Source organism: Bombina bombina, chromosome 4 (genome assembly GCF_027579735.1).
Source record: "Bombina bombina isolate aBomBom1 chromosome 4, aBomBom1.pri, whole genome shotgun sequence".
Classification (NCBI taxonomy): domain Eukaryota; kingdom Metazoa; phylum Chordata; class Amphibia; order Anura; family Bombinatoridae; genus Bombina; species Bombina bombina.
The window spans coordinates 494377933-494403995 of NC_069502.1; the positions used below are offsets into that span (position 1 = coordinate 494377933).

The 26063-nt window shown below is 39.4% G+C and overlaps 1 protein-coding gene across 1 annotated transcript in view; it reads right to left on the reverse strand.

Annotated features, from left to right (window-relative positions):
- Positions 1–25839, reverse strand: part of LOC128656477 (collagen alpha-1(XXI) chain-like) — a 788552-nt gene extending 762713 nt beyond the window's left edge. Inside the window, exon 1 of the mRNA XM_053710398.1 lies at positions 25772–25839. The gene's annotated coding sequence lies outside the window, so the exon portion shown is untranslated. The remainder of the gene's footprint in view (positions 1–25771) is intronic.
- Between the last annotated feature and the right edge of the window lie 224 nt (positions 25840–26063).

Sequence of the window (26063 nt, forward strand, 5' to 3'; positions counted from 1 at the left end):
GAACTCTGGACGGCAGTTTTTGATTGGTGGATGAATTTATCCACCAATCAGCAAGGACAACCTAGGTTGTTCACCAAAAATGGGCCGGCATCTAAACTTACATTCTTGCATTTCAAATAAAGATACCAAGAGAATAAAGACCATCTGATAATAGGAGTAAATTAGAAAGTTGCTTAAAATTTCATGCTCTATCTGAATCACAAAACAAAAAAATTTGGGTTCAGTGTCCCTTTAAGGCCGCTGCTTCATGACTGCTGTTTCCAGCGAGCCTGAAGGCTCATGCAGAAACAGGGCATCAGGGCCCATTCGGCCGTTGATAAATCGGCCCCTCTGAGTAAATTAGAAAATTGCTTAAAATTGCATGCTCTATCTGAATTATGAAAGAAAAAAATGTAATTATAAAACTTTTTGTCTTCACTTTCATTTATTCAAATTCAGATACCCAAATCATCATTTCTAACCTTTTTGTAACAATTTTTCCTAGAAAATGTTACAAAAAAATTGCATTTTTTAACACACAGTATTAAACTTATTTCAAATAAATTCGTAACAATAAATCCACAGACTTGTACATTCAAAACTTGCAAATTGTGTTTTTTTTTTGTAATAATAAATGATAACTCAAAGTACTACACAATTCAATGTTACTAGTCTTAAAATAAACTTTTAAAAATAGAGTCACAGGGAACAGCAAGTAATTATAATCTGTTTTGTTGTGGTGCAAAAATAACTTGCCTCTGTTAGTTTAAAAAAAAAAAACATGATTCTGAGTTAATCCTATGATAATTTGATTCATTGGACTATTTAAAGGGGCAGTCTAGTCAAAATTAAACTTTCATGATTCAGATAGGGCATGTAATTTTAAACAACTTTCCAATTTACATCTATTATCTAATTTGCTCAGTTCTGTAGATATCCTTTGTTGAAGAAATAGCAATGCACATGTGTGAACCAATCACACAAGGCCTCTATGTGCAGCAACCAATCAGCAGCTACTGAGCATATCTAGATATGCTTTTCAGCAAGTGATATCAAGAGAATGAAGCAAATGAAATAATAGAAGTAAATTAGAAAGTTGTTTAAAATGACATGCTCTTTCTATATCACAAAAGAAAAAAATTGGGTTTCATGTCCCTTTAAGCCCTTAACTGCTGAGCCATTTCCTCCATGTGCTATGCAGTTTTGGCATTTTTAGATGCTGCTGACATTTAAGTCCCACTGTAAGCCTTTTTTCAAGTGAGAACCTACGCATTATATAATGTGTTACTTTAGCAAACCCAAATTCAAACTATACAATTATTTTATGTACATATCATGATGGGGAAAAATTTATATTTTCATTACAACAAGGTTATAAAAAATTTTTGTGTGTGTGTATTTCTAAACACTATGGTCAAAAGAAGAATAGGTTATCCTCCCATAAATAAGGACCTTTAGAAATAGTTATATAACTCTAATGTGCACTTAGGGTCTCCCATGAGCCTCTAATCAAATTAATGCACATTTAGGGCTAGATTACAAGTGGAGCGCTAACTAGCACTTTTGCTAGAGCGCTAACTGCACTAGTGGTAAACCTTTTGCGCCAGTTGGGTTGCGCTGGTACTACAAGTTGAAAGTAAAAAGCTGCCGATCCGGCGATAACCTGACTTGCGCAAAAAGGTTTCCCACTAGCGCAGTTACACTATAACGCATGCAATAACCTACTGCCTCATATAATTCAAGAGAGCACAAAAAGTGGAAAAAAAACACTCTACTCACGCACTAATCTGAATCACCATAAGAACCCAACTCTAATAACCCCTAAACCGCCACATAGCCCACTGCAAAGTCCACACTACACTATTAACTACTAAAACACTTTAAAAATATATTATATATATATCTGTATATAGCTATATCTATATATAATCATGTTTATATATATAGGTACAGATATATATTGTACCAAAAAAACATCAGAAATATATTTAGAAATATGTATTTATGAATAAATAGAACATATTATTCTATGTGAAGAACATTGGAATGCAAAATATTCATATTTTCATGTCGGGTAAGCGCATATGAGAATAAATGAGAGCAAGTTGGGTGTTTGTTTTCCACTTTTTTGCTCCATTCACTTCTATGGAGAATTATTTATCGAGCGCACAATATTTTAAGTTTGGCTTCTTGCACGCATTGGGTGGAAGAGATCAAAATTAATGTAGCCAGTTTTTCTTGGGCATTAATAATGCAAATGTGAGTGATTTTCTTAACAGGACATTAAATGCCCCTTACTTTGGTATAACATTTTGCTTCTCACACTTTCCCTACAAAGGCCAAAAAGAAATTATTTATCCTGCAAATGCTGCAAATCAAATAGCTGGTTAAGGCAATAAGCATTTTGAAAACTTCTAAACTAAAAGTGCCCCAAATGCGCTCAAAATAGAGGACATTATAATTTTTTATTTAAAAAAAAAAAGTATTCTTTTTTAAATAAAATAACTTCACTAGGCAGTATTTTGGGGCTAAGGTTGGTGGGAATGGGTTGTTAGAAAAAAAACGGCACTAAAAAAGTGCCTTTATATTGCTTATATACATATATATTTGTGTGTTAATATGTGTATATATACATATTAGCACATACATTTATATGTACATATTCATATACATATATGTTTAAAAATGCTGCCCATTGCTGCTCTACTTACCACCTTCACTGCGTGGAGCCTATGGAAATGCGCTCTCGTGAGCACAATGCTTCCTAGTTAATTACGATTTACGTGTAATACCAGTGCACATTATCGTGCGCTGTTATTACAAAGTGGAGCGCTAATATCACTTGCATGCAAGCGATATTTAGCACTCCACTTGTAATCTAGGCCTAAATATAGGATTTTATTTATATGGACCCAAATTCAATCTATCATAATTTCTATGAAAAGTGTCTTTTATAGGTTTCTATGCAGGATTTTTAAAATCTATAGACATTGTATAACATGTTTAGTTAAGTGCAGTAAACCAACTTTGCATTATACTTTCATTATTTATTTTGCACCTTTTTATGTAAATTTGCACTGCAGATTTGACAAGCTAACCCTGTTACACATCTTTTTACTAATTGCCTTTAACAGATAACTATAAAACAAGACACTTTAGGGCCAATTTATCATGTGTTTGACGGACATGATCCCTGTAGCGATCATGTCCGCCAGACATCGATAAATGCCGACAGCAAACTGGTAAACTGCTTGTGCAATGCCGCCCCTGCAGATTTGCGGCCAATCGTATGAGATCAGGTGGATTGGCGGACATGTTAAGGAGCAGCAGAAACAGATGTATTTGGCCATGATATATGAACATAGCAATTATGTCTAACCTTGTTGTGTACAGACTCAAGCTACAATTGGTTCTCCAGATAAGGCAAATGGTGTGCAGAGTTTGGCTATTAAAAGACAAGTGCAGCAACCAAACACAAGAGGATTGCACAATCTTTGTGAAAAGGTTAAGCCACACGAGTCCCCTACATCTTTTCTTTGTAAGTTAACTGCAAATCTTGAATTCCTCTACAAATACAGTTTACCCTTAGCACAGTGAATATTAAAGGGACTGGAAACCCCAAGATTTTTTTTTTGTGATTCAAATAGAACATACAGTTTAAATAAACTTTCCAATTTACTTTTATTATCAAATTTGCTTAATTATCTTTTTATCCTTTGCTGAAGGAACACTGGCAGCTAGCTGAACACATCTAGTGAGCCAATCACAAGAGACAAATGTGTGCAGGCACCAATCACCAGCTAACTCCCACTAGTGTAGGATATGTGCATATTCTTTTTAAACAATGGATACCAAGAGAACAAAGTATATTTGAAAATAGAAGTTAATTTAAAAGTGTCTTACAATTACATGCTCTATCTAAATCATGCAAGTTTAATTTTTACTGTCCTATCCCATTAAGAATTGTCCTGTGTTCTCAACAGGGGGTAGATTGCTGAATGCATTGTTGTTAACATCACAAAAAAAACTGTATTTATTGTGTCCTACATTTTTTCATTTCAGTTATTATTCTTATTTTTCTTTTCATTATTTCTTTTTGTTATTTTTAGAGATTCAAAAATCATTGTGTAAGACAAACAAGAGGGAAACCATTGATGATAGATCTGATAGGAAATAAAGTTGCCATGAACATATGCAATATCAGGAATGGTCTAAAGACTTAAATTATGATTTATGATGTGATATTTAATATAATTTATTCCTGTGTAATTTACATACAAATTTAAAAAAAATTTAAAATACGATTTTTGGTAAAGAATTTTGTTACGATTTTTGATGCACCTAAACAATACATTTTTTTCCCTACGTGTTTATGTGTGAAAGGTTAAATTATTTTGTTTGTAAGATTTTTAAAATACAAATTTTATTGTGCACTTTTGTAATGTCCGTATCTCCTCCCCATACAAAAAAGCAATATATGCCCCTTACCGAGACTCCCGGTTTTCATGGCTTTAAATCATTCCACCAGGACAATAGAAGTACTGCCGAGCATTCTTTAATAATCTTGCCAGCCCAGAGACATTTAGATCATTGGGCCCTAAGATTTGCACAGTGTTTTGATGTATTATAATGGGAAATTGATGCATTAGTGCTTGCGTACATCTCATGGACATTAATTCACCACAGTCATTACTACTATCAACTTTGTGCTATTTAGGCTAAGCTAGTAAGCTAGAGCTTACTATAGCTTTTGGCTCACTGAGTACTTCCATTGGAAGTCTTCCTGCATACATAAAACTTGGTTTGGAGACCCAAATTAGTTACTGAATTTACTGAACTTTGAATCTCTTTTTTACTAACCATTTGGTGGTCACCTGCAAATTAGAGGGGGTGTGGCCCCTCATTTAACCCCTTAATGACCAATGACATACGCCGTACGTCCTCAAAATAAATACAGTTAACGCCTGAGGACGTATGGCATACGTCGCCGGCTAAACTGAGCCACTCTTATTATTGCAGCGATGCCTCGATGTTGAGGCATCCTGCAATACTGTTCCCGAGTGCCAGGACCAGATTGATCACTCCCCCAGGAGTGATCACTTCCGGTTTTGCTCCACGTGGAGCCCGGCAGTGCAGCAGAGCATCGGAAGCGATCGGACACGCTTCCAATACTCTGCTTCTGTGCTAAGAGGCTCGGTGGGTTGAGGCACTTAGGCCTAGATTTGGAGTTCGGCGGTAAAAGGGCTGTTAACGCTCCGCGGGCTTTTTTCTGGCCGCATCATAAATTTAACTCTGGTATCGAGAGTTAAAACAAATGCTGCGTTAGGCTCCAAAAAAGGAGCGTAGAGCATTTTTACCGCAAATGCAACTCTCGATACCAGAGTTGCTTACGGACGCGGCCGGCCTCAAAAACGTGCTCGTGCACGATTCTCCCATAGGAAACAATGGGACTGTTTGAGCTGAAAAAAAACCTAACACCTGCAAAAAAGCAGCGTTCAGCTCCTAACGCAGCCCCATTGATTCCTATGGGGAAACACTTCCTACATCTGCACCTAACACCCTAACATGTACCCCGAGTCTAAACACCCCTAACCTTACACTTATTAACCCCTAATCTGCCGCCCCCGCTATCGCTGACCCCTGCATATTTTTTTTAACCCCTAATCTGCCGCTCCGTAAACCGCCGCAACCTACGTTATCCCTATGTACCCCTAATCTGCTGCCCTAACATCGCCGACCCCTATGTTATATTTATTAACCCCTAATCTGCCCCCCACAACGTCGCCGACACCTACCTACACTTATTAACCCCTAATCTGCCGAGCGGACCTGAGCGCTACTATAATAAAGTTATTAACCCCTAATCCGCCTCACTAACCCTATCATAAATAGTATTAACCCCTAATCTGCCCTCCCTAACATCGCCGACACCTAACTTCAATTATTAACCCCTAAACTTCCGATCGGAGCTCACCGCTATTCTAATAAATGGATTAACCCCTAAAGCTAAGTCTAACCCTAACACTAACACCCCCCTAAGTTAAATATAATTTTTATCTAACGAAATAAATTAACTCTTATTAAATAATTTATTCCTATTTAAAGCTAAATACTTACCTGTAAAATAAATCCTAATATAGCTACAATATAAATTATAATTATATTATAGCTATTTTAGGATTAATATTTATTTTACAGGCAACTTTGTAATTATTTTAACCAGGTACAATAGCTATTAAATAGTTAAGAACTATTTAATAGTTACCTAGTTAAAATAATAACAAATTTACCTGTAAAATAAATCCTACCCTAAGATATAATTAAACCTAACACTACCCTATCAATAAAATAATTAAATAAACTACCTACAATTACCTACAATTAACCTAACACTACACTATCAATAAATTAATTAAACACAATTGCTACAAATAAATACAATTAAATAAACTAGCTAAAGTACAAAAAATAAAAAAGAACTAAGTTACAGAAAATAAAAAAATATTTACAAACATAATAAAAATATTACAACAATTTTAAACTAATTACACCTACTCTAAGCCCCCTAATAAAATAACAAAGCCCCCCAAAATAAAAAATTCCCTACCCTATTCTAAATTAAAAAAGTTACAAGCTCTTTTACCTTACCAGCCCTGAACAGGGCCCTTTGCGGGGCATGCCCCAAGAATTTCAGCTCTTTTGCCTGTAAAAAAAAACATACAATACCCCCCCCCAACATTACAACCCACCACCCACATACCCCTAATCTAACCCAAACCCCCCTTAAATAAACCTAACACTAATCCCCTGAAGATCTTCCTACCTTGTCTTCACCATCCAGGTATCACCGATCCGTCCTGGCTCCAAGATCTTCATCCAACCCAAGCGGGGGTTGGCGATCCATAATCCGGTGCTCCAAAGTCTTCCTCCTATCCGGCAAGAAGAGGACATCCGGACCGGCAAACATCTTCTCCAAGCGGCATCTTCGATCTTCTTCCATCCGGTGCGGAGCGGGTCCATCTTGAAGCAGGCGACGCGGATCCATCCTCTTCTTCCGATGTCTCCCGACTAATGACTGTTCCTTTAAGGGACGTCATCCAAGATGGCGTCCCTCGAATTCCGATTGGCTGATAGGATTCTATCAGCCAATCGGAATTAAGGTAGGAATTTTCTGATTGGCTGATGGAATCAGCCAATCAGAATCTAGTTCAATCCGATTGGCCGATCCAATCAGCCAATCAGATTGAGCTCGCATTCTATTGGCTGATCGGAACAGCCAATAGAATGCGAGCTCAATCTGATTGGCTGATTGGATCAGCCAATCGGATTGAACTTGATTCTGATTGGCTGATTCCATCAGCCAATCAGAAAATTCCTACCTTAATTCCGATTGGCTGATAGAATCCTATCAGCCAATCGGAATTCGAGGGACGCCATCTTGGATGACGTCCCTTAAAGGAACAGTCATTAGTCGGGAGACATCGGAAGAAGAGGATGGATCCGCGTCGCCTGCTTCAAGATGGACCCGCTCCACACCGGATGGAAGAAGATCGAAGATGCCGCTTGGAGAAGATGTTTGCCGGTCCGGATGTCCTCTTCTTGCCGGATAGGAGGAAGACTTTGGAGCACCGGATTATGGATCGCCAACCCCCGCTTGGGTTGGATGAAGATCTTGGAGCCAGGACGGATCGGTGATACCTGGATGGTGAAGACAAGGTAGGAAGATCTTCAGGGGATTAGTGTTAGGTTTATTTAAGGGGGGTTTGGGTTAGATTAGGGGTATGTGGGTGGTGGGTTGTAATGTTGGGGGGGGGTATTGTATGTTTTTTTTTACAGGCAAAAGAGCTGAAATTCTTGGGGCATGCCCCGCAAAGGGCCCTGTTCAGGGCTGGTAAGGTAAAAGAGCTTGTAACTTTTTTAATTTAGAATAGGGTAGGGAATTTTTTATTTTGGGGGGCTTTGTTATTTTATTAGGGGGCTTAGAGTAGGTGTAATTAGTTTAAAATTGTTGTAATATTTTTATTATGTTTGTAAATATTTTTTTATTTTCTGTAACTTAGTTCTTTTTTATTTTTTGTACTTTAGCTAGTTTATTTAATTGTATTTATTTGTAGCAATTGTGTTTAATTAATTTATTGATAGTGTAGTGTTAGGTTAATTGTAGGTAATTGTAGGTAGTTTATTTAATTATTTTATTGATAGGGTAGTGTTAGGTTTAATTATATCTTAGGGTAGGATTTATTTTACAGGTAAATTTGTTATTATTTTAACTAGGTAACTATTAAATAATTCTTAACTATTTAATAGCTATTGTACCTGGTTAAAATAATTACAAAGTTGCCTGTAAAATAAATATTAATCCTAAAATAGCTATAATATAATTATAATTTATATTGTAGCTATATTAGGATTTATTTTACAGGTAAGTATTTAGCTTTAAATAGGAATAATTTATTTAATAAGAGTTAATTTATTTCGTTAGATAAAAATTATATTTAACTTAGGGGGGTGTTAGTGTTAGGGTTAGACTTAGCTTTAGGGGTTAATACATTTATTAGAATAGCGGTGAGCTCCGATCAGAAGTTTAGGGGTTAATAATTGAAGTTAGGTGTCGGCGATGTTAGGGAGGGCAGATTAGGGGTTAATACTATTTATGATAGGGTTAGTGAGGCGGGTTAGGGGTTAATAACTTTATTATAGTAGCGCTCAGGTCCGCTCGGCAGATTAGGGGTTAATAAGTGTAGGCAGGTGTCGGCGACGTTGAGGGGGGCAGATTAGGGGTTAATAAATATAACATAGGGGTCGGCGGTGTTAGGGGTAGCAGATTAGGGGTACATAGGGATAACGTAGGTGGCGGCGATTTGCGGTCGGTGGATTAGGGGTTAATTATTTTAAGTAGCTTGCGGCGACGTTGTGGGGGGCAGGTTAGGGGTTAATAAATATAATACAGGGGTCAGCGGGGTTAGGGGCAGCAGATTAGGGGTACATAAGTATAACGTAGGTGGCGGTCGGCAGATTAGGGGTTAAAAATTTTAATCGAGTGGCGGCGATGTGGGGGGAGCTCGGTTTAGGGGTACATAGGTAGTTTATGGGTGTTAGTGTACTTTAGGGTACAGTAGTTAAGAGCTTTATGAACCGGCGTTAGCCAGAAAGCTCTTAACTCCTGCTATTTTCAGGCGGCTGGAATCTTGTCGTTAGAGCTCTAACGCTCACTGCAGAAACGACTCTAAATACCAGCGTTAGAAAGATCCCATTGAAAAGATAGGCTACGCAAATGGCGTAGGGGGATCTGCGGTATGGAAAAGTTGCGGCTGAAAAGTGAGCGTTAGACCCTTTAATCACTGACTCCAAATACCAGCGGGCGCCCAAAACCAGCGTTAGGAGCCTCTAACGCTGGTTTTGACGGCTACCGCCGAACTCTAAATCTAGGCCACAGTTAGTTATACAATTAAAAAATAAAAATAAAATAAAAAACGTAAATAAATGAAATAAACACCCTTATATAGCCCCCCCTCCCCCACGAGGCTTCCAAGATGGCAATGCCCAGTGCATCATGGGGCCTCTGGGGGTGTCCCTAGCCTTCCCTATCATAGGGGCAAGCTAGGGTCGCCCAATCTGAGCTCCAACACAAAAAAAATCATAATAAAATATCCCATTTGTCTGATCATGTCAATATTTGTAAATATTGACTCTGATCGGTGTTGATCTCCCTCCCTCTCCTCACTTGACATTTTGTTGGAGAGAGGGAGAGAGACCTGTGTTTAGCAGGGAGAGATTTATTTCTTTTATTTGTTAAAAATTTAGAGATCCAAAGGCTCTTTTCAGAGCCATTAACCCCTAGCTTGCCAGTGATCAATATAAATCAGTGGTAGTAGCATAGCTGTACTTTGTTTGCTGTCTGTGCATTTTTTAGGGGTTAATTTTTTTGTTGTAATTTTTTAAAAACCCAAAGGCTCTTTTCAGAGCCATTTAGTTAATGTAGTTTTCAGAGCCATTAACCCCTAGCTTGCCAGTGATCGCTATAAATCACTGGCAGTAGCATAGCTGTACTCTTATGCTGTCTGTGCATTTTTTTAGGGGTTAATTTTGTTGTTGCCATTTTTAAAAAAAACAAAGGAACTTTTCAGAGCCATTTAGTTAATTCATTTATTTTAATTTGTTTTTCTGTGACAGATACAATAATATCACAGAAAACATATAGTGCTGAGGAGGCGTATGCCATCCTTGCATCAGAATCAGATGCCTCTATGTCTGACTCAGACCCCAATTTTGACCCTGCCATATGCTCAGATACCTCATTAGATGCAGTCTCAACTGATAGTCATGTATCTGTGGCTGCTAGCCCCCCCCCTAGCCCCCCTGTCAGAAGGAGGCGTGTTATTGCCATTGCTGCTGAAGAGCTGGTAACGCCTCATTTCCAGAGGCCAGATATCCCACCCTTCACAGCAAATCCTGACATAAATATAGATGTGGCAGGTTTTAGCCCCCAACAGTTTATGGAGGTGTTTCTGGGCGATGATGTATTGGGGAACATTGCCACCCAAACTAATTTATATGCCCATCAGTACCGTGCTGCAAAGCCTGAAACATATTTGGCAAAGCAGCAATGGGCCCCCATCAATGTGCCAGAATTTAAAAAATTCTGGGCATTGACTATGCTGATGGGCATCATAAAGAAATCCTCTGTTTGCTCCTACTGGAGCAGTAGCCCCATCTGCTCTACCCCCATTTTCTCCCAGGGTATGTCGAGGCAGAGGTATGAAATGATTCTGCATTTCATGCACTTCAGCGACAACAGCCTGTGCCCCCCTAGGGAGCATCCTCAATTTGACATGCTATACAATCAGCCCCCTGGTTACCCACTTTTCTACCAGGTTTGCAGAGGCTTATACACCTGGAAGGAATATATGCGTTGATGAATCCCTGATGAAGTATAAGGGAAGGCTGGGATTCAAACAGTATATTCCTTCCAAGCGCTCCAGGTATGGGATAAAGGTGTATAAGCTCTGTGAGAGCGAGACAGGGTATACTCAGGCCTTCCGGGTGTATGAGGGAAAGGATAGCCACCTTGACCCTCCAGGTTGCCCAGAACATATGGGAACCACTGGCAAGATTGTCTGGGACCTGATATTACCCCTAATGAACAAAGGGTATCACTTGTACTTAGCCAATTTTTATACAAGTGACCTTTTGTTCAAGCTACTGTATTGCTTTGATACAGTAGCTTGCGGTACAATAAGAAAAAGAACTGCACAGGTTTCCCAGGACAACTTGTACGCACCCGGCTACAAAGGGGGAGACCTAAGCTCTGCACCAAGAGGAGCTGTTGGCACTTAAGTACAGAGACAAGAAGGATGTATACTTTCTTACCACCATCCACACAGAGAGGACGGTGGCGGTCTCTGTACGTGACAGAGCTGAGATCTTATAACTGGCATATGGGTGGGGTTGATCTGGCAGATCAGCTGCTGCAGCCCTACCTAATTATGTGGAAGACAAGGGCCTGGTACAAAAATGTTGCAATTTACCTAATGCAGATTGCAACCCACAACGATTTTTTGTTGTTCAAAAAAGCAAACCCCGGAATGAAACAGACTTTTTTACAGTTTCAGCTCCAGATCATTTCGGGGATTTTGTACCATGATGCACCTGCTCCCCAGGCAGTGATGGGAGAGAGCAGAGTTGGTGCTACCCATTTTATTTTTAAAATCCCCCCTACTGCCGCAAAGCAGAAACCACAAAAAGTCTGTACCAAGAGGGGGCAGAGAAGGGACACCATATATCACTGTTTTTATTACCCTGGACAGCCTGGACTCTGCATTGGGGACTGCTTCAAGCGGTACCATACAATGGTCAATTTTTAAAAAATAAATACATTTGCAATTTTTTTGGTTATGTTTACTGTTAGATATTTTTTTGGTTGTTTTTTTACTTTTACTGTCCCAGATTTTTACATTTCACTACTTTTTTTCTAAAATTGGGGCGGATTACTTTTTACCAAAACCCCTGTCAAACCTATGCATGGGGGACATAGATGTTCTCAGGGTGCCTTGCAGAAAACAACCTGAAGTATTTTTTTGCAATAACTTACAACAGTCTCTCCTAAATCATAGTCAAAAAGCAGTGTGTGTGTAAAAATGAAAATTGAAAAATTACCACCATACACTTTCTCCAATTTATTTGGCTAAAACGGTTGCTTCAAATGCATCAAAACACACCATATACAATACCTTGGGGGGGTTAACATTTCAAAAATATACACTTTCATGGCAATAAACAAAACTGGGGTATGCGATAGACCCCAAACTAAAGATAGGCCTATCAGAAGAAATACTCTCACTTTTAATAACTAAAATCACAAGTCATAAAATTGTAACATAACCTTCCCAAAATCCTGGCAAACCTATGCATGGGGGGCATAGGTGTACTCGGTGTGCCTTGCAGAAAACAACCTAAAGTTGCTTCAAAGGCATCAAAGCACACCATATACAATAGCTTGGGGTGTCAATGTTTCAAATATATACACTTTCATTGCAATAAATAAAACTGGGGTATGCAATAGGCCCCAAACTAAAGATAGGCCTATTAGAAAAAATAACTTTTAACTCAAATTACAAGTCATACAATTGTCACTGAACCTTCCCAAAATCCTGGCAAACCTATGCATGGGGGGCATAGGTGTACTCAGGAGGTCTTGCAGAAAACAACCTGGAGTGTTTTTTTGCAATAACTTACAACAGTCTCTCCTAAATCATAGTCAAAAAGCAATGTGTGTGTAGAAATGAAAATTGAAAAATTACCACCATACACTTTCTCCAATTTTTTGGGCTAAAATGGTTGCATCAAAGGCATCAAAGCACCCTGTATACAATACCTTGGGGTGTCAACTTTTCAAATATATGCACATTCATGGAAAACAAATAAATTGGGGTACGTAAAAAGACCCCCATAAAAGATGATAGGCAAAGAAAATATGTTAAATGTGAAAAAGAATCACAAACCCATGTCAGACATTTGCCATTGCACCCCCTAAACAAGCCATCAAACCTATGCATAGGTGGTATCACTGTACTTAGGAGATGTTGGTGAACACATATTGGGGTCTTCTTTGGAAGTAACACATAACAGGAGCTGAGAATTCATGACTAAAGTACAATGTGTGTGAAAAATAACACAAAAAAATGAATGCCCAATAGTTTGACAAAGACTGGTGGTTGAATTAGTGCATGGAAAGTGTTAAAATACCAGCATTTGAAATACCCTAGGGTGTCTACTTTTCAAAAATATATGGTTTTATGGGGGTAAATTACATTGGCCGGCTTCAGAAATGTCCTAAATAGGACATGGGTGCATGGAATGTGAAAATTCCATGTTGAAAAACTGGAATGTGCCCCCTAAAAATAAGGCCTTTTAGCCCCCAGAGAACCCGACACACCTATACATGAGTGGTATAACTGTACTAAAGAGATGTTGCTGAACACATATTGAGGTGTTTTTTAGCAGTAACATATAACAGGAACTGAGAATCAATGCCTAAAATACGTGTGTGAAAAATAACACAAAAAAATGACTACCCAAACGTTTGACAAAGACTGGTGGTTGAATTAGTGCATGGAAAGTGTTAAAATACCAGCATTTGAAATACCCTAGGGTGCCTACCTTTCAAAAATATATGATTTGATGGGGGTAAATTACATTGGCCGGCTTCAGAAATGTCCTAAATAGGACATGGGTGCATGGAATGTGAAAATTCCAAGTTGAAAAACTGGAATGTGCCCCCTAAAAATAAGGCCTTTTAGCCCCCAGAGAACCCGACACACCTATACATGGGTGGTATAACTGTACTCAGGAGATGTTGTTGAACACATATTGAGGTGTTTTTTGGCAGTAACATATAACAGGAACTGAGAATCAATGCCTAAAGTGCAATGTGTGTGAAAAATAACACAACAAAATTACTACCCAAAAGTTTGACAAAGACTGGTGGTTGAATTAGTGCATGGAAAGTGTTAAATTACCAGCATTTGAAATACCCTAGGGTGTCTATTTTTAAAAAATATATGGTTTGATGGGCGTAAATTTCATTGGCCGGCTTCAGAAATGTCCCAAATAGGACATGGGTGCATGATGACAGATGTGAAAATTCCAAGTTGAAAAACTGGAATGCTCCCCCTAAAAATAAGGCCTTTTAGCCCCCAGAGAACCCAACACACCTATACATGAGAGGTATCACTGTACTCAGGAGATGTTGTTGAACACATATTGAGGTGTTTTTTGGCAGTAACACATAACAAGAATTGAGAATCCATGTCAAAAGTACAATGTGTGTGAAAAATAACACAAAAAAATGACTACCCAAAAGTTTGACAAAGACTGGTGGTTGAATTAGTGCATGGAAAGTGTTAAAATACCAGCATTTGAAATACCCTAGGGTGTCTACTTTTCAAAAATATATGGTTTTATGGGGGTAAATTCCATTGGCCAGCTTCAGAAATGTCCCAAATAGGACATGGGTGCATGATGACAGATATGAAAATTTCAAGTTGGAAAACTGGAATGTGTCCCCTGAAAATAAGGCCTTTTAGCCCTCAGAGAACCCGACACACCTATACATAGGGGGTATCACTGTACTCAGGAGATGTTTTTGAACACATATTGAGGAGTTTTTTGGCAGTAACTTATAACAGGAACTGAAAATCCATGCCTAAATTACAACGTGTGTGAAAAATAGCACAAAAAAATGACTACCCAAAAGTTTGACAAAGACTGGTGGTTGATTTAGTGCATAGAAAGTGTTGAAATACCAGCATCATTTGAAATACCCTAGGGTGTCTACTTTTCAAAAATATATGGTTTGATGGGGTAATTTACATTGTCCGGCTTCAGAAATGTCCCAAATAGGACATGGGTGCATGATGACAGATGTGAAACTTCCAAGTTAAAAAACTGGATTGTACCCCCTATAAATAAGGCCTTTTAGCCCCCAGAGAACCCAACACACCTATACATGGGTGGTATCACTGTACTCAGGAGATGCTGCTGAAGACATATTGGGGTGTTATTTGGCAGTAATCCTTAACATTCTCAGTAAATGTGTTCTTAAATTGCTATTTTGTCAAAAAATCACAATTTTTTTTTTCAAACTTTGGCATAAATTGGTGGTAAAATGGTTGCATGAAAAAAGTCAGAATACCCCAAGTTTAATACCTGACAGATATCAGTGTTCCAATGTAACTATCGCTAATTTTGAAAAAAAAAAATTGTTTGGAAATAGCAAAGTGCTACTTGTACTTATTGCCCTATAACTTGCAAAAAAAGCAAAGAAGATGTAAACATTGGTTATTTCTAAACTCAGGACAAAATTTAGAAACTATTTAGCATTGGTGTTTTATGGTGGTTGTAGACATGTAAGAGATTTTGAGGGTCAAAATTAGAAAAAGTGTGTTTTTTTTCCATTTTTTCCTCATATTTTATAAAAAAATTTATTGTAAATTACAAGATTTTATGAAAATAATGGTATCTTTAGAAAGTCCATTTAATGGCGAGAAAAACGGTATATATGTGTGGGTACAGTAAATGAGTAAGAGGAAAATTACAGCTAAACACATACACAGCAGAAATGCAAAAATAGCCTTGGTCCCAGATGGTCAACAGATTGAAAAGTGGTCTGGTCACTAAGGGGTTAAAAGAACACAGTTTCCTCTTTAACATGAGGGGTAAGGTTGCCAGCTCTGCTCCATAAAAATATTGGACAACCTATAGATAACTGGGCACAGGCGGTAATTGGGGACACACAGTTTCCCCCCAATAGCGCGACCTTAGGCCCATGTTTGATCCCACCATTAATATTTTTTTCAACTGAGTAGTTATTGTATCCCCTTGGTTGCGAGTAACACACATAAGCAGTAGTGATTTGATCCATTTACTGCCAGGACCACACAACCACAGCAATGGTTGACTTTAACACATATAATAGGACTGTTAATGTTTAGTTGACACTAAGGTTACTTTAATAAAACTGAACATGACAAAGAGTTCAACCTTTTTGTGCAGATTTTACTGAACAGCCTACTAAAATACTGGACTGTCTGGTTGAATATTGGACACCTATGAGGGGGTCACACACCTCTTTGAGATGCAGGTGATCATACTTTAAGCAGCAATAACCTGCAGCTGCACTTAAACATACCCTTTACCATGAGGTTCTTTAAGGGTGATCTCCTGCTGCTTACAGGAGTATTCAACTCCTCATTATGTCCGCTGTCGGCATTTATTATTGCACAAGCAGTTCTGGTGAACTGCTTGTGCAATGCCGCCTCCTGCAGATTCGCAGGCAATCGGTCGCTAGCAGTGGATGTCAATCAACCCGATCATATGAGATCGGGCTGATTGCTGTACGCCGCCTCAGAGGTGGTTTACGCGTCAAGGAGCAACGGTCTTAAGACTGCTGCTTCTTAACTCCTGTTTCCGGCGAGCCTGAATTGAGCAGGGATTTCATGGTTGTTTATGATATTACCACGCAGTTTCAGAAAAATCTAATGATAATATTTTAGTTCTGAATAAATTTCTTAATTTAACAGTGGGATATCAACACTTTTTTAACTTTTTATTAAATCGGGAAACAATTGTTTTATTATTAACATAGGTACTGAGCATGAGTGAAAACTTAAAGAGACAGTCTAGTCAAAATTAAACTTTCATGATTCAGATAGGGTATGCAATTTTAAGCAAATTTCCTTAATACTTTTATCATCAAATATGCTTTGTTGGCTTGTTATACTTTGTTGAAAGTTTAACCTAGGTAGGCACATAGGCTAATTTCTAAGCACTTGAAGGCCACCTCTTATTTCGGTGCATTTTGACAGTTTTTCACAGCTAGACAGCACTAGTTCATATGTGCCATATAGATAATATGCTCACTTCCATGGAGTTATTAATGAGTCAGCACTGATTGGCTAAAATGCAAGTCTGTCAAAAGAACTGAAATAAGGGGGCAGTCTTCAGAGACTTAGATATGAGGTAATCACAGAGGTAAAAAGTATATTAATATAACGGTGTTGGTTATGCAAAACTGGGGAATGGGTAATAAAGGGATTAGCTATATTTTTAAACAATTCTGGAGTAGACTGTCCCTTTACAGATTCAAAAGAACTGGTCTAACAGTTTGAACAGGTTTTTCAGTACAAAGTAGAAAAAAAATATCTAATGGATTAACATGACATTAAATAGTAAAACCCATGTGCGCCTCTCCACATTGCTTTTCTATTAGATTAAATTACACTCCATGGATAACTAAGGTCAAAATTGAAATTGAATGTGAGTACTCAAAAAGATTTATACCATTTTTTTTATTTATACTATCATGGAACTTTACCTAATAAAAGATGCAATAGACCACATTCACAGTGTTGAAACATTTTTTGGGGGAAATATATTTTAGTCAAGAAAATGATGCATATCTCAACAACAGTAAAACATAAAATAATAACTCCTACGTAACATATTTTAATACACAAGCAAATCATTTTAAAAACAGTATAAATACTAAAGTAATCCCAAAGAAATAAAAACAGCACTGCAAACAGTCATGTTCAACAGTCATATTCTGAATCTTTTAATACGTTGCATTTTTCTTCTCTTGTGTACTGTATTTCTGCCACCAAGTGGACAAAACATTACTTGCAAATACAATATGCTCTTTTTAGCATTTACTACTTTTCTACTGATGTCATGCTGTTTTGTTTGTTTAAAGCAAAACACATTGTGATAGATTCAATAAAATTCACAGCTAAATAAACAAGCAACAGTAAGATTCATAAATAAAAAGAGAGAAGCGCTCAACCTGGGAACGAACAAATGCATAATAGCTTGCTCTATGGCTAGTTGCCACCCAAGAAGGGTATTTCGGGGCTGGACTGCACTGTGAAGTCAGGATCAGACTGATATGCTTCAGGAAAGTTTTTCTCTGTGAAAGGCACATGTTGAGCAAAAAGAGGCTGCTTCTTGGGTGGTAACTAGCCATAGAACAAGCTATTATGCTATTGTTCGTTTCCAGGTTGAGCGCTTCTCTCTTTTTATTTATGCAAATTATGACATTTTGGGAAGTCTCCCTAAGTGTGATGCGGGAATCCAGACGTGGACCCGTTGCTCAGTGTGCCTAGAGGGATATGGCTGCACCTCACTGACGAGGCCCACAATAGGCCGAAACGTACGTCTGGGGTTTTGCTGTTTCTCTCGTTCAGAGAAGAATTGCCTGGTATTTCGGGGCTGGACTGCACTGTGAAGTCAGGATCAGACTGATATGCTTCAGGAAAGTTTTTCTCTGTGAAAGGCACATGTTGAGCAAAAAGAGGCTGCTTCTTGGGTGGTAACTAGCCATAGAACAAGCTATTATGCTATTGTTCGTTTCCAGGTTGAGCGCTTCTCTCTTTTTATTTATGCAAATTATGACATTTTGGGAAGTCTCCCTAAGTGTGATGCGGGAATCCAGACGTGGACCCGTTGCTCAGTGTGCCTAGAGGGATATGGCTGCACCTCACTGACGAGGCCCACAATAGGCCGAAACGTACGTCTGGGGTTTTGCTGTTTCTCTCGTTCAGAGAAGAATTGCCTGGTATTTCGGGGCTGGACTGCACTGTGAAGTCAGGATCAGACTGATATGCTTCAGGAAAGTTTTTCTCTGTGAAAGGCACATGTTGAGCAAAAAGAGGCTGCTTCTTGGGTGGTAACTAGCCATAGAACAAGCTATTATGCTATTGTTCGTTTCCAGGTTGAGCGCTTCTCTCTTTTTATTTATGCAAATTATGACATTTTGGGAAGTCTCCCTAAGTGTGATGCGGGAATCCAGACGTGGACCCGTTAATCAGTGTGCCTAGAGGGATATGGCTGCACCTCACTGACGAGGCCCACAATAGGCCGAAACGTACGTCTGGGGTTTTGCTGTTTCTCTCGTTCAGAGAAGAATTGCCTGGTATTTCGGGGCTGGACTGCACTGTGAAGTCAGGATCAGACTGATATGCTTCAGGAAAGTTTTTCTCTGTGAAAGGCACATGTTGAGCAAAAAGAGGCTGCTTCTTGGGTGGTAACTAGCCATAGAACAAGCTATTATGCTATTGTTCGTTTCCAGGTTGAGCGCTTCTCTCTTTTTATTTATGCAAATTATGACATTTTGGGAAGTCTCCCTAAGTGTGATGCGGGAATCCAGACGTGGACCCGTTGCTCAGTGTGCCTAGAGGGATATGGCTGCACCTCACTGACGAGGCCCACAATAGGCCGAAACGTACGTCTGGGGTTTTGCTGTTTCTCTCGTTCAGAGAAGAATTGCATGGTATTTCGGGGCTGGACTGCACTGTGAAGTCAGGATCAGACTGATATGCTTCAGGAAAGTTTTTCTCTGTGAAAGGCACATGTTGAGCAAAAAGAGGCTGCTTCTTGGGTGGTAACTAGCCATAGAACAAGCTATTATGCTATTGTTCGTTTCCAGGTTGAGCGCTTCTCTCTTTTTATTTATGCAAATTATGACATTTTGGGAAGTCTCCCTAAGTGTGATGCGGGAATCCAGACGTGGACCCGTTGCTCAGTGTGCCTAGAGGGATATGGCTGCACCTCACTGACGAGGCCCACAATAGGCCGAAACGTACGTCTGGGGTTTTGCTGTTTCTCTCGTTCAGAGAAGAATTGCCTGGTATTTCGGGGCTGGACTGCACTGTGAAGTCAGGATCAGACTGATATGCTTCAGGAAAGTTTTTCTCTGTGAAAGGCACATGTTGAGCAAAAAGAGGCTGCTTCTTGGGTGGTAACTAGCCATAGAACAAGCTATTATGCTATTGTTCGTTTCCAGGTTGAGCGCTTCTCTCTTTTTATTTATGCAAATTATGACATTTTGGGAAGTCTCCCTAAGTGTGATGCGGGAATCCAGACGTGGACCCATTGCTCAGTGTGCCTAGAGGGATATGGCTGCACCTCACTGACGAGGCCCACAATAGGCCGAAACGTACGTCTGGGGTTTTGCTGTTTCTCTCGTTCAGAGAAGAATTGCCTGGTATTTCGGGGCTGGACTGCACTGTGAAGTCAGGATCAGACTGATATGCTTCAGGAAAGTTTTTCTCTGTGAAAGGCACATGTTGAGCAAAAAGAGGCTGCTTCTTGGGTGGTAACTAGCCATAGAACAAGCTATTATGCTATTGTTCGTTTCCAGGTTGAGCGCTTCTCTCTTTTTATTTATGCAAATTATGACATTTTGGGAAGTCTCCCTAAGTGTGATGCGGGAATCCAGACGTGGACCCGTTGCTCAGTGTGCCTAGAGGGATATGGCTGCACCTCACTGACGAGGCCCACAATAGGCCGAAACGTACGTCTGGGGTTTTGCTGTTTCTCTCGTTCAGAGAAGAATTGCCTGGTATTTCGGGGCTGGACTGCACTGTGAAGTCAGGATCAGACTGATATGCTTCAGGAAAGTTTTTCTCTGTGAAAGGCACATGTTGAGCAAAAAGAGGCTGCTTCTTGGGTGGTAACTAGCCATAGAACAAGCTATTATGCTATTGTTCGTTTCCAGGTTGAGCGCTTCTCTCTTTTTATTTAAACAGTAAGATTCAGAAAGATAAGGGGTGGAACCTAACAGGAACTGGTGGATATCTGCTTATTTCCAGACAAATTAATGGACCTCATACCGTGTACTATTTTACATGGCTCTCATAGTTGCCTCTAGACTAAATATAAAATACATTTAATATGCTCCACTTATCTAGTGGTGATTTCAGTTGCAGATTCCTAGCAATTCAGGCTTGACCAAAAGAGCCCACAATGCTAGTTATTAGTATTAAGACCACCTCTGCTTAACCTCTCCGCCAACTCAAGCGTGGCGGACTTAAAGTATTCTGGATAGGTCTCACCAGGATGATCAACAAGCTCAGCTCTCGCACGCATTAGCAGGGTGTAACAACTGCAGGCAGTGAACGCTGCTCCCTTGCCATGATGCCAACCAGGTTCTGGGCAGTAAACCATTTCCGCCCAGCATTTAATTAATGGGGCCCAATGTGTTCAATATAAATGTCAAACTAAACTATGAGGGTTTTGTGCATTTTACTTTTACTTGTAAGAAATCCGTAAACTCACTCATAGGAGCCAATTTATTAATGGCAGAATGCATCTTTATGCATCTGTTTCCTTGCAAGATTCAGGCTCACTGGAAACAGGAGTTAAGAAGCAGCAGTCTTAAGACCACTTCTCCTTAACTCGTCCATATACAATCAGGTTGATTGACAACCCCTGCTAGAGGCCAATTGGCCGCAAATCTGCAGGGGGAAGCATTGCACAAGCATTTCACCAATAGCGTATGCTGTCAGCATTTATCGATATGCGGCAGATATGATCCGCTACAGCAGATCATGTCCCTCTGCAGGATAATAAATCGGCCCCAAAGAATGCCTTGGTTCACCTACAAGCCAGAACAGCAACATACATTATTACATAGGAAATGCATATGTCCAGGCATAGGCATCTGCAGAAATGTCCCAAGCATACAAATGACAGTGCCAACATGCGCAGCAGCAGAGAGTTGCAATAGAGTATTGCATGGGCATCCACAGAAATGTTTTGTGGGAGTGGGGAATGAAATGCCCCAAACATAATAATGCTAATGCAAAAATGTTCAGCAGTAGACAGTGGGTGCTTAGACTTAGACATAAGCAGCAACATTCCAGGGCCAGAGCATGGATTTTTGGATACCCCAAAAAAAAAATGAATAGTTGGCAGCAAGTGAGCCTGGCACACACGCTGGCAGGCAGGCAACTGCAATTAGATTACACTAGCAGACTGATCTTTCAGAGTCAAAAAAATATTATTTTTAATATTTAAACTACTGTTATAACAAATATGATTGGTGGCACTAGTTGGCAAGTGGGCCTGGCACACACGCTGGCAGGCAGGCAACTGCAATTCAATGGCACTAGCAGGATGATGATTCACAGTCAAAAAAGATTTTATTTTAAATATTTACACTACTGTTATAATAACAAATATGATTCGAGGCACTAGTTGGAAAGTGGGCCTGGCACACACGCTGGCAGACAGGCAACTGCAATTAAATAACAATAGCAGACTGATGTAACAGTTTGTTTTTAAAAAAGTAAAAAAAATGTTATAACAGAAAGGAGTAATCGCACTCAGGACAGAACTAGGCACAGTATGTGCTGGCAGCCTGACACACAGGCTGGCACTAGTGGTGGCAGGCTGGCCTGTAAACTAAAATTAAATAACTCTAGAAGACTGATGTAAAACATTTTTTTTACAAAACTTAATATAATGTTACACCAGATAGGAGTCGTGGACTGGCACTGAGGATGGAAGTAGGCACAGTATATGCTGGCAGCCTGACACACAGGCTGGCACTAATGGCAGCCTGGCTGGCCTGGCAACTAAAATTAAATAACACTAGAAGAGGACTGATGTAAAAAAAAAATTTTTTTTAAATTTACACTAATGTTGTTACACCAGATATAAGTGGTGGAAAAAAGAGCTATTAATCTGTGTCACACTATATGATGTGGGCCAGAAACACACAGGCCTGATGGAAAAAGAAATTAGATTACACTAGCTAAATGATTTAAAGGTTTTTTTTTTTATTTTAAAAAAAGGTTAAGCACATATGAGTCGTGGCTGCTAGCCTAGGTAGGGCAGCAATTAACCACAGTATGCTGTGTAAGTCAGAAACACACAGGCCTGATAGAAAATGAAATTAGATTACACAAGCAAAATGATTTAAAGTTTGTTTTTTTTTATTTAAAAAAAGGTTAAGCACATATGAGTCATGGCTGCTAGCCTAGGTAGGGCAGCAATTAACCACAGTATGCTCTGTAAGTCAGAAACACACAGGCCTGATAGAAAATAAAATTAGATTACACTAGCAAAATGATTTAAAGGTTTTTTTTTTAATTGAAAAAAAGGTTAAGCACATATGAGTCGTGTCTGCTAGCCTAGGTAGGGCAGCAATTAACCACAGTATGCTCTGTAAGCCAGAAACACACAGGCCTGATAGAAAATAAAATTAGATTACACTAGCAAAATGATTTAAAGGTTTTGTTTTTTTAATTGAAAAAAAGGTTAAGCACATATGAGTCGTGGCTGCTAGCCTAGGTAGGACAGCAATTAACCACAGTATGCTCTGTAAGTCAGAAACACACAGGCCTGATAGAAAATAAAATTAGATTACACTAGCAAAATGATTTAAAGGTTTTTTTTTTAATTGAAAAAAAGGTTAAGCACATATGAGTCGTGTCTGCTAGCCTAGGTAGGGCAGCAATTAACCACAGTATGCTCTGTAAGTCAGAAACACACAGGCCTGATAGAAAATAAAATTAGATTACACTAGCAAAATGATTTAAAGGTTTTGTTTTTTTAATTGAAAAAAAGGTTAAGCACATATGAGTCGTGGCTGCTAGCCTAGGTAGGACAGCAATTAACCACAGTATGCTCTGTAAGTCAGAAACACACAGGCCTGATAGAAAATAAAATTAGATTACACTAGCAAAATGATTTAAAGTTTTTTTTTTTTAATTGAAAAAAAGGTTAAGCACATATGAGTCGTGGCTGCTAGCCTAGGTAGGGCAGCAATTAAACACAGTATGCTCTGTAAGTCAGAAACACACAGGCCTGATAGAAAATAAAATTAGATTACACTAGCAAAATGATTTAAAGGTTTTTTTTTTTAATTGAAAAAAAGGTTAAGCACATATGAGTCGTGGCTGCTAGCCTAGGTAGGGCAGCAATTAAACACAGTATGCTCTGTAAGTCAGAAACACACAGGCCTGATAGAAAATAAAATTAGATTACATTAGCAAAATTATTTAAAGGTTTTTTTTTTTTTATTGAATAAAAGGTTAAGCACATATGAGTCGTGGCTGCTAGCCTAGGTAGGGCAGCAATTAAACACAGTATGCTCTGTAAGTCAGAAACACACAGGCCTGATAGAAAATAAAATTAGATTACACTAGCAAAATGATTTAAAGGTTTTTTTTTTTTATTGAAAAAAAGGTTAAGCACATATGAGTCGTGGCTGCTAGCCTAGGTAGGGCAGCAATTAAACACAGTATGCTCTGTAAGTCAGAAACACACAGGCCTGATAGAAAATGAAAATAAATTACACTAGCAAAATAATTTAAAATTTTTGTTGGTTAAATTTAAACTAATGTTAAGCAGATATCAGTGGTGGCACCAATCACAGTATATACTGTGAGCCTCACACACAGGCTGAAAGCCAGGCAAATGCAAATAAAATTACAAATAAAAAAAAACGGGCTTTTTGGGGTGCTGTCCTTGCAGCAGAGATGAGATGAGTCCTTCAGGACTGTAGTGGACACTAAATACACTATCCTAGCTATCTATTTCCCTATTATGTCAGCAGCAGCAGCAGCAGCACTAAAGCTCCTCTCACTAAGAAAGCAATATCGTAATGAGTCTAAAATGGCTGCTGCCAAGGAGCTGGGAGGGTCTGTGAGGGAGTGTCTGCTGCTGATTGGCTCTAATGTGTCAGAAGGCTGTGACATACAGGGTCAAAGTTTCCTCAATGATGACACATAGGGGGCGGATCGAACATTGCATATGTTCGCCCGCAGCGGCGAACGCGAACAAACTATGTTCGCAGGGAACCGTTCGCGGGCGAACAGTTCGGGACATCACTAGCGAACATATGCAATGTTCGATCCGCCCCCTATTCGTCATCATTCAGTAATACTTTGACCCTGTACCTCACAGTCAGCAGGCACATTCCAGCCAATCAGCAGCAGACCCTCCCTCCCAGACCCTCCTACCTCTTGGACAGCATCCATTTTAGATTCATTCGGAAGCTGCATTGTTAGTGAGAGGAGGGACAGTGTAGCTGCTGCTGATTGAATAGGGAAATCTATAGCTAGGCTAGTGTATTCAGTGTCCACTACAGTCCTGAAGGACTCATCTGATCTCTGCTGTAAGGACAGCACCCCAAAAAGCCCTTTTTAGGGCTAGAATATCTGCTTGCTTTTTTTTCCTGTGTAATCTAATTGCAGTTGCCTGCCTGCCAGAGTGTGTGTCAGGCTCACAGCGTACACTGTGCCCACTTGCCCAGTGCCACCACTCATATCTGGTGTAACAGTAGTGTAGATTTAAAAAGAAAAACACTTTTTTGACTGTGTTAAATAATAGCAGTCAGTTTCCTTCACACGTGTGCGTTTCAGTGCCTGCCTGCCAGGGCACAGTGTCACCCCAGTGCAACTCATATGTGGTGTAACAGTAGTGTAGATTTAAAAATATAAAACTTAGAACAAAATATACCGGAGTCTGCACAAAAGGTGTAAATAGAGTAGTGGACTGAAGATAATCAGCAGAGGGGCTGTCGTGGGGGCTAGTATTATTCATAAGTAATAGTATGTGTGTGTGAGGAGCAGATTGTACCAATGACATTCAAATATAAACAAAGGGGAGAGAAACCAAAGTTCACATATAAGTAGTAAAAAAGCGTGTGGGGTTAATGGTTTACCCTGGATACAACACGCCTACTGGTGATAGTTATGAGCTCAATCCCTTGTCCAAGTTGTATGATGTACTGTCTGTACAGATGATTATAGATGAAGCATATAGGCTGCTATGGTGCATGTGTGGAAATTAGTAGCCACAATACCTTAGGGGAGGAACAAAACAACGCTGACCAGGCAGCAATAAAATGTGTACAATCTCCAACACCTCCTAAGGCTATCAATATAGACACCAATAGCGCAAGCAAGCAAACGTAGTCACAGAATACAGTTCAAGCAGCACTCACAGTTCAGCATGTTCATACAGCCTTAGTTCCTTGTGGCTGCTGCAGCTTGCAATCCCAGCGTCTTCAAGATCCTCCTTACTGCACACACACACAGTTCAGCCCCTAAGCCCCTCCTTCCAGCATCCGGTTTCAGCAGCTCCCTTGTCAGCTACCTGCAGAGAGTACAGGAACCCTTGTGCAAAAGAGTGGAGTCCCAGAAATCCACAACGTAAATAGTAAAAAAGAGGAGAATGTTCCAAATCCCTTAGCAAAACTTTGTGAGGCTGACACTCAGGTTGATTAAAAGAAAAAA